The 7,791-nt window shown below is 39.6% G+C and overlaps 1 long non-coding RNA gene across 1 annotated transcript; it reads right to left on the reverse strand.

Annotated features, from left to right (window-relative positions):
• Window positions 1-3,040: 3,040 nt before the first annotated feature.
• Window positions 3,041-7,307, reverse strand: LOC125730504 (uncharacterized). The gene is made up of 3 exons (XR_007390812.1): window positions 7,094-7,307; window positions 3,210-3,274; window positions 3,041-3,117 (listed from the first exon to the last, which is right to left on the reverse strand). It is a non-coding gene; the product is annotated as an uncharacterized LOC125730504 (long non-coding RNA).
• Between the last annotated feature and the right edge of the window lie 484 nt (window positions 7,308-7,791).

Below are 7,791 nucleotides of genomic sequence, written 5' to 3' on the forward strand. Positions count from 1 at the left end.
GGGGGGGGGGGGGTGGTGGTGGTGGAATTCATCACCTAAGTCAGTGTTTCCCACGTTTTTGCTAAAATGTTGATCATGTAGTTGATCCCCAAGAACGCTAATCTAGCGAAACCAGCTAGTTTTACTTGATTCACCCTTGTAATGAGGATACAGGTGTACAGAAATTATTTCATGATGAATGGCATTTTTCATATGATCATTTCCATTTTTCTACCTGGTGTAAAGTGCAATTTGGAGCCGATCAAGACCAAGCCATGTTACTTTGGTATGTCTTTCATCCACTAGAGGGCATGGATGAACACAGTTTAGTGCCGTTCGAACTTGCCTACGGTGGCATTCGTCAGGGCACTTGAGAAGCGCTCCTGTTCTCCCCAGGCAGGGTGACAGTCCCCCCATCCCAAATGAGGGAAGCCTTGAATAATTGAGGAGGATTGTGTGTATGGGTTTAGCTGTCTGTCTGGGAAAACAATCAGCCAGAAGCGGCCCGTAAACAAACCTACGACACGACAGAGGTGGCAGACGAGTCTGACTGTTCAAACAGCTGCCCCGGACCTAGCCAGCCTGTCACCAATATCAAACACAGGTGTTCATTCTAAAGATGGACAACGGACTGTAATTATAATCTCTTCCAGAAGAAGGGCACAACAGGGGCGACCAATCCGGCTTCAGGTCACGACCCATCCTGCCCTGAAACACGTGCTGGAAACTCCACGGACCTGCGGGGCTGTGGAACAGGCTGCGGACACTCCTCTCCGGGGTGTTGAAGACGATCGTGGCCATGGAATTGTACTCGCCATCAGCACAGAACAGCTGTGAGAGGGATAAGTGGAGGTTCAGGCCTGAGGACAGGATACACACCCTCTCAGCTGTTCAGCCAATGAAATCACAGAGAGCCCACCTCCAGCTGCCTTACCTGCAAGGGGTATTCCTCCAGCTGATCCTCCCCCAGGGGCTGGCAGTCGTTGGAGAAGTAGATCATAGTGAAGAACACAGTGGCCGTCACGGCAGCAACCAGTATGGCCTCGATCACCTGCAGGCAGGGCCGGTGGATATACCTGGGGATGGGGGGGGGGGCATGGTGGCTCAGCTAATGATTTTGTTGTGGGACAACTTTCATTTGCATCAAACCAGTGTGGGGCAGTTTCAAGGTCAGCCCCACAGTCTCGGGATATATTTATTTAATTATTTAATTTCAAGTGTTAAGATGCCTAAGTTTCAGACAGGCGTGACACAGTAAAAACCAAACAGGCCTCACTTACGTGCACACACACAGGCAGAGGTACGCACACACACACACACACACACAGGCACACATGCGCACAGAAGTACGCACACACACACACACACAGGCACACACACGCACACAGGCACACGCACACAGGCACACCTGATCCTGAGGATGGTGAGCCAGTAGTTCAGGACGTTGAACAGTGCTCCCAGCAATCCACCTGCGGGGGGGAAAGAGACATGGGCCCGGCATGAGAAAACCAGAAACAGAACCAGTCCGTTAAGATGTAAAAGAGCAAGGTTTGGGTTTCCACAATAAGACGCTCCCTCTCTCTCTCTCTCTCTCACCGAAGGCTCCCATGACGATAAACAGAGGAATCTCATACAGGTAGTACTCCGTGCTCTGAGGGGGGGGGGGTAAAAAAAAAGAAAAAAAATCAATACCCAGAATCCTCCAGTCAAACATGCAAATGACAACATCACAGTAATTTCTTCTATTTTCTAAAAAGTTACTGATATCTAGTTGGATGGCTAGATGAACACCGCTTCAGTTCCCAAACTTCTCCTCAGGGGCACCTCAGCCGTTCCATGATTTTGTTAAATTTCACCAACAGCTGAATTAAAAAAAGTTAAATATACTGGCTTAAAAAGTCAGTGAGAGACTGACTAGCTGTATGAGGTGTGCTGGTGGCCAAGTCAAAAAAAACACATGGCTGCATTGGACGGTCGCTGCAAATACTAGGATGATTTTAGCAGAGGTTCTGAAATGGCGAAGTTGACACACTTTCACAGGCATAATATCATAGTTTTACACCAACACGAGGATAATCTAAATATCATTTTCTTTGCCTGCCTAAGACTTTTGCACAGTAGTGTATAATTTTTAAAAAAATGGTGAACGTGTTGTGATCCTACAGGAAGCATACAGTGGGCATCCGGGGCAAACGTTTCCCAAAAACTTCAGGCACCGAAGGCGGGAAAAATTCTGCTGCGTTTAAAAAAAATAAAATAAACAACCGTATCTGCATACCATGTAAACTGCTACAGGTGCCTCTCTTGTAACGAGAAACATCCACAACCATGGCTAACATGCCTACCTAAACCAGGAGGCCCAACTAAAACAGCGCGGTACTCATGTCCACCGAGGTGATGACTATATTTCCAGCCCAGGGGGCCTCCCAGGAAAGTCATGCGCTGCGGGGTGGGGGCTGTGTCCAAGTCCCCCAACAAACGTTTCATGGTTTCCTTTCCAACCCATGTGACCAGAAGGCAGGTAAAAATACATCACTGCTCATGTGACAGGGTACCGAGTCGAGCCCTTTCTGGAAATAACAGCTCATCCTTTTCTCTCTCACCCTTGTTTCCCCATAAAGTTCACAGATCAGCCCCTTCTTGAACGGCACGGACAGGAAAGACCAAAACATGTTCGGGAACAGTGTGAACTTGGTCTCATTCTGGATTTTGGTCAAAATTATACCGTCTTCTTTCGCCTTTCCCAAACGAGGTAATGATTATAAAATGCTCTCCACTCTAAGTTGTCCAGACATCCATAAACATCACATTTTCCCCACTGACTAACGGGAGGCAGGAAACCAATGTCAGAGGGTAACGGCCGACATCTCCCAAGAGCTACTTGACTTGCGGACAGCATACCATTGGCCAAGACAACCAGATCAATTACCGATGCCCAATATTTTGATTTTCAAGATTCCATCTACAGACTTTTAAAAAGGACAATCTACATCACAACACCGACAGAAATGGGAAACTTACATCGTTGTCAAAGCGTCCAAAGTTGATGAGACCTGGGTTACTAAAATCTCCCGGCTTGTTGTGGTAGATACTCATGAAGAAGTTCAAGGTGAAGGTCGAGATCATGGAAGCGAAGAACTGAAAGATACGGGTCACTGAATAGTTACATTTCACCAGAGCCCCGTGGCGGGGCAAGGAGATCAGGTATGCTAATCGGAAACGTCACTCACGATTCTCCAGGTCAACATCTGGTTCCAGAAGGAGGCTCCCTCCTCCAAGCTGAAAAGGACACCACCTGCAAAACCGGAAACCATCAGAAACTGCTGCATAACTGCATTACTCACAGATCAGCTCCACTAAACTGGAAATATTCAGCAAAGGTCATACAGGGGTCTTTATTGCAAGGATAAGACTCCACTGGTGTGACTCCATGCCTTTGTGGCATTTTTTTCCTGGATTATTCATCAACACAGAGCCACCTTGTACTTTCCATCCTGAAACCGAAAAATCAATGGCGGAGGCCGAAGAAGCCCAACGCTGACAGGACACTCTAATAACCTTTTTTTTACTCATCATAGCTTCCCTTCTTCCTTGAGGGTAACATTAGATTCTGGAGGCATGGAACTGATCTGAGATCAGAGCTTCGGGTGTGTATATGGGTGTGTCGAGACTAGATGGTCAGTATGGATAACTAAGGTGCACTAAAATTGGGTGAGCAGGCAAGGCATGTCACCCAGGTTGTGTGACAATTATTTTATATATATGTATATATATATTCCATCCACCATCCCTCCTTTACGGAGAACTGCGTTATTTTTATTGTCCATTACGAAGAAAAAAAAAACTATATATATATATATATATGGGTGTATCGAGACTAGATGGTCATTATGGATAACTAAGGTGCACTAAAATTGGGTGAGCAGGCAAGGCATGTCACCCAGGTTGTGTGACAATTATTTTATATATGTGTATATATATATTCCATCCACCATCCCTCTTTTATGGAGAACTGCGTTATTTTTATTGTCTATTGCAAAAAAAAAAAAAAAAAAAACAATACATATATACATATATATTTATGGGTGTATCGAGACTAGATGGTCATTATGAATAACTAAGGTGCACTAAAATTGGGTGAGCAGGCAAGGCATGTCACCCCGGTTGTGTGACAATTATTTTATATGTATGTATATATATATTCCATCCACCATCCCTCCTTTACGGAGAACTGCGTTATTTTTATTGTCCATTGCGAAAAAAAAAAACTATATATATACATATATATTTATGGGTGTATCGAGACTAGATGGTCATTATGGATAACTAAGGTGCATTCAAATTGGGTGAGCAGGCAAGGCATGTCACCCAGGTTGTGTGACATTAATTATTTTATATATATGTATATATATATTCCATCCACCATCCCTCCTTTATGGAGAACTGCGTTATTTTTATTGTCTATTGCAAAAAAATAACACAAAAAAACTATATATATATATATATATACACACATATATATTTATGGGTGTATCGAGACTAGTTGGTCATTATGGATAACTAAGTTGCACTAAAATTGGGTGAGCAGGCAAGGCATGTCACCCCAGTTGTGTGACAATTATTTTATATAAATGTATATATATATTCCCTCCACCACCCCTCCTTTACGGAGGACTGCTTTATTATTAATATCCATTGCGAAAAAAAAACACAAGAAAAAGAAAAAATATCTATATATATATATACATATATATATATATATACATATATACATATATATATACACATATATACATATATATATACATATATACATACATATATACATATATATATATACATATATACATATATATATATATACATATATACATATACATATATACATATATACATATATACATATATACATATATACATATATACATATACATATATACATATATACATATATATATATATATATATATATATATATATATATATATATATATATATATATATATATATATATATGGGTGTGTCGAGACTAGATGGTCAGTATGGATAACTAAGGTGCACTAAAATTGGGTGAGCAGGCAAGGCATGTCACCCAGGTTGTGTGACAATTATTTTATATATATGTATATATATATTCCATCCACCATCCCTCTTTTATGGAGAACTGCGTTATTTTTATTGTCTATTGCAAAAAAAAAAAAAACTATATATATATATATATATATATACATATATATTTATGGGTGTATCGAGACTAGATGGTCATTATGGATAACTAAGGTGCACTAAAATTGGGTGAGCAGGCAAGGCATGTCACCCCAGTTGTGTGACAATTATTTTATATAAATGTATATATATATTCCCTCCACCACCCCTCCTTTACGGAGGACTGCTTTATTATTAATATCCATTGCGAAAAAAAAAACACAAGAAAAAGAAAAAATATCTATATATATATACATATATATATATATATATATGGGTGTGTCGAGACTAGATGGTCAGTATGGATAACTAAGGTGCACTAAAATTGGGTGAGCAGGCAAGGCATGTCACCCAGGTTGTGTGACAATTATTTTATATATATATGTATATATATATTCCATCCACCATCCCTCCTTTACGGAGAACTGCGTTATTTTTATTGTCTATTGCAAAAAAAAAACAGAAAAACTATATATATATATATATATATATATATATATACATATATATTCATGGGTGTATCGAGACTAGATGGTCATTATGAATAACTAAGGTGCACTAAAACTGGGTGAGCAGGCAAGGCATGTCACCCAGGTTGTGTGACAATTATTTTATATATATGTATATATATATATATATTCCCTCCACCACCCCTCCTCTACGGAGGACTGCTTTATTTTTATTTCCATTGCAAAAATAAAACATTTTAAAACACAAAAAAAAAAAAAACGAAAATAATAATAATAAAAATTATTTTGAATGTGTATTCAAATAAGTTTGAATGTGTGTGAACTATATATAAATATATATATACACATGCATATACTGAAATATATACACACACACACACATATATATATATAAAGACACACACAGACACACACTCACATAAACACATACACACACTGTGTACAGTCTTATGCAAAGGTTTGGCACCCCTTGACAAATAACATCTTTTCAATTACAAAAGCAACAATATCAGTTAATACAGTCTCTTTAGGAACTGGGGGGAAAATACACAATATTTTCAGCAAACATTGATGAATAGTTACTTTTTATGCCATAAATTGAACAAAATTACAAAATAAAAACATTATTATGGCACTCTGCAAAAGTTTGGGCACCCTACGTAATCAGTACTTAGTAACACCTCCTCTGCCAGATATCACAGCTTACAAGCGCTTCTTATAGCCAGCTGAAAGGCTTTCAGTTCTTGTACTTGGGATTTTCTCACATTCTTCCTTGCAAAAGGCTTCTAGTTCTGTAATATTCTAATATATCAAGGGCTGTATTGTCAAATAGGAGATCGGCAGCATTCTCCCACCTGAGAAAACTGTACTACAATGCCCTTGATAGTGTGTAGAAACACACTCGTCAGCTCTAGTCCTCCTGTAACAACGCAAAAGGACTGGCAACCCTCAGGTATTTATGCGTGCGATTGTATGATAAATTCACCCTGACAGTCTCACACTTCTCTTGGTACCAACAGGTCTCATGGAATATATAAAAGGCAACTGCAACAATTATACTCGGCACTAAACATCGAGGCACGGAAATGCAGCAGAGCTTGTGTATTTCTCAGGATGCATTCTAGTAAAATGCCCGGAAAATGAGCTAAAGACATATTTCAAGGGGCACTATATAAAACCGATGGAAATTTTACTGATTAAATAAAAGGAAAAGCATTGTTTGAAAAATCACAAATGTTTCTAAGATTCAATGCATCGCTTTTTGACCACATCATAGCGATGAACACATCATTGTTCCTGACAATGTCCTAATACAGAAATAAAACTTTATGTTGGTAAACTCAAAAAGCCTTCAGCTGTCACACTGGCTAACGATCTCAAACGATTATAAAGCAGCATTTTGAAAAGCGCTGTTTTAAAATAACAGCTACAACACTTACCTTGTCTTCTGGCCAAATGCTTTTCACGGCTTGGCACTCCAACGGTGCTGAAACGAAATTTGTATTTCCTCCTACCTCATTTGCCCTTCAGTTCTTGTTTTCTCCCTTTGGATGTTTTTTTCCTTCTTCTTTGGATATTGTTTTTTATTTTTGTTTGTTTTTTTTACTTTGCATGTTTTTCCTTCTTCGGATATTATTTTTTTGGCTTATTTTTTTAGACGATGTTTTTTTCGTCTTCTTTAAAAATTTTTTTTTTTTCATCCTTTTGATGTTGTTTTACGGAACAAGAGCCGTACAGTGCTACTCTATCAGGAGGTAGCGCCAACTGAACGCCTTGAAGCAGTACCCAGCTCTTTTATAGGGAGCGTCAACCCGAAGTCAAGTTCTAGAACGTTGCACTCACTTTTCATTGGTTTCCCAGCTATGCTGTCAGAATAATGTTTGCTGATTGGTCGAAAATTTTAAAACGTACCCGAGTACTGTAAAAAAACTCAAGATCTTGCTACCCTACGGAGCACCCATAAGGTGATTTTTTTTATACGTTATATGCAGCTATTTGTAGCAGGCCGTAATTAGACTAATCCACCCTTTGTCAATAAAGCCAACAAGAGAACAGGTTGCCCAAAGTTTGCTCAGGTACACGCCACAGCACAACCTTAAAAACACATCCAGCACAAATCACACTAGTGAATGACACA

This window comes from Brienomyrus brachyistius, unplaced genomic scaffold, assembly GCF_023856365.1.
Source record: "Brienomyrus brachyistius isolate T26 unplaced genomic scaffold, BBRACH_0.4 scaffold1366, whole genome shotgun sequence".
NCBI classification, from domain to species: Eukaryota; Metazoa; Chordata; class Actinopteri; order Osteoglossiformes; family Mormyridae; genus Brienomyrus; species Brienomyrus brachyistius.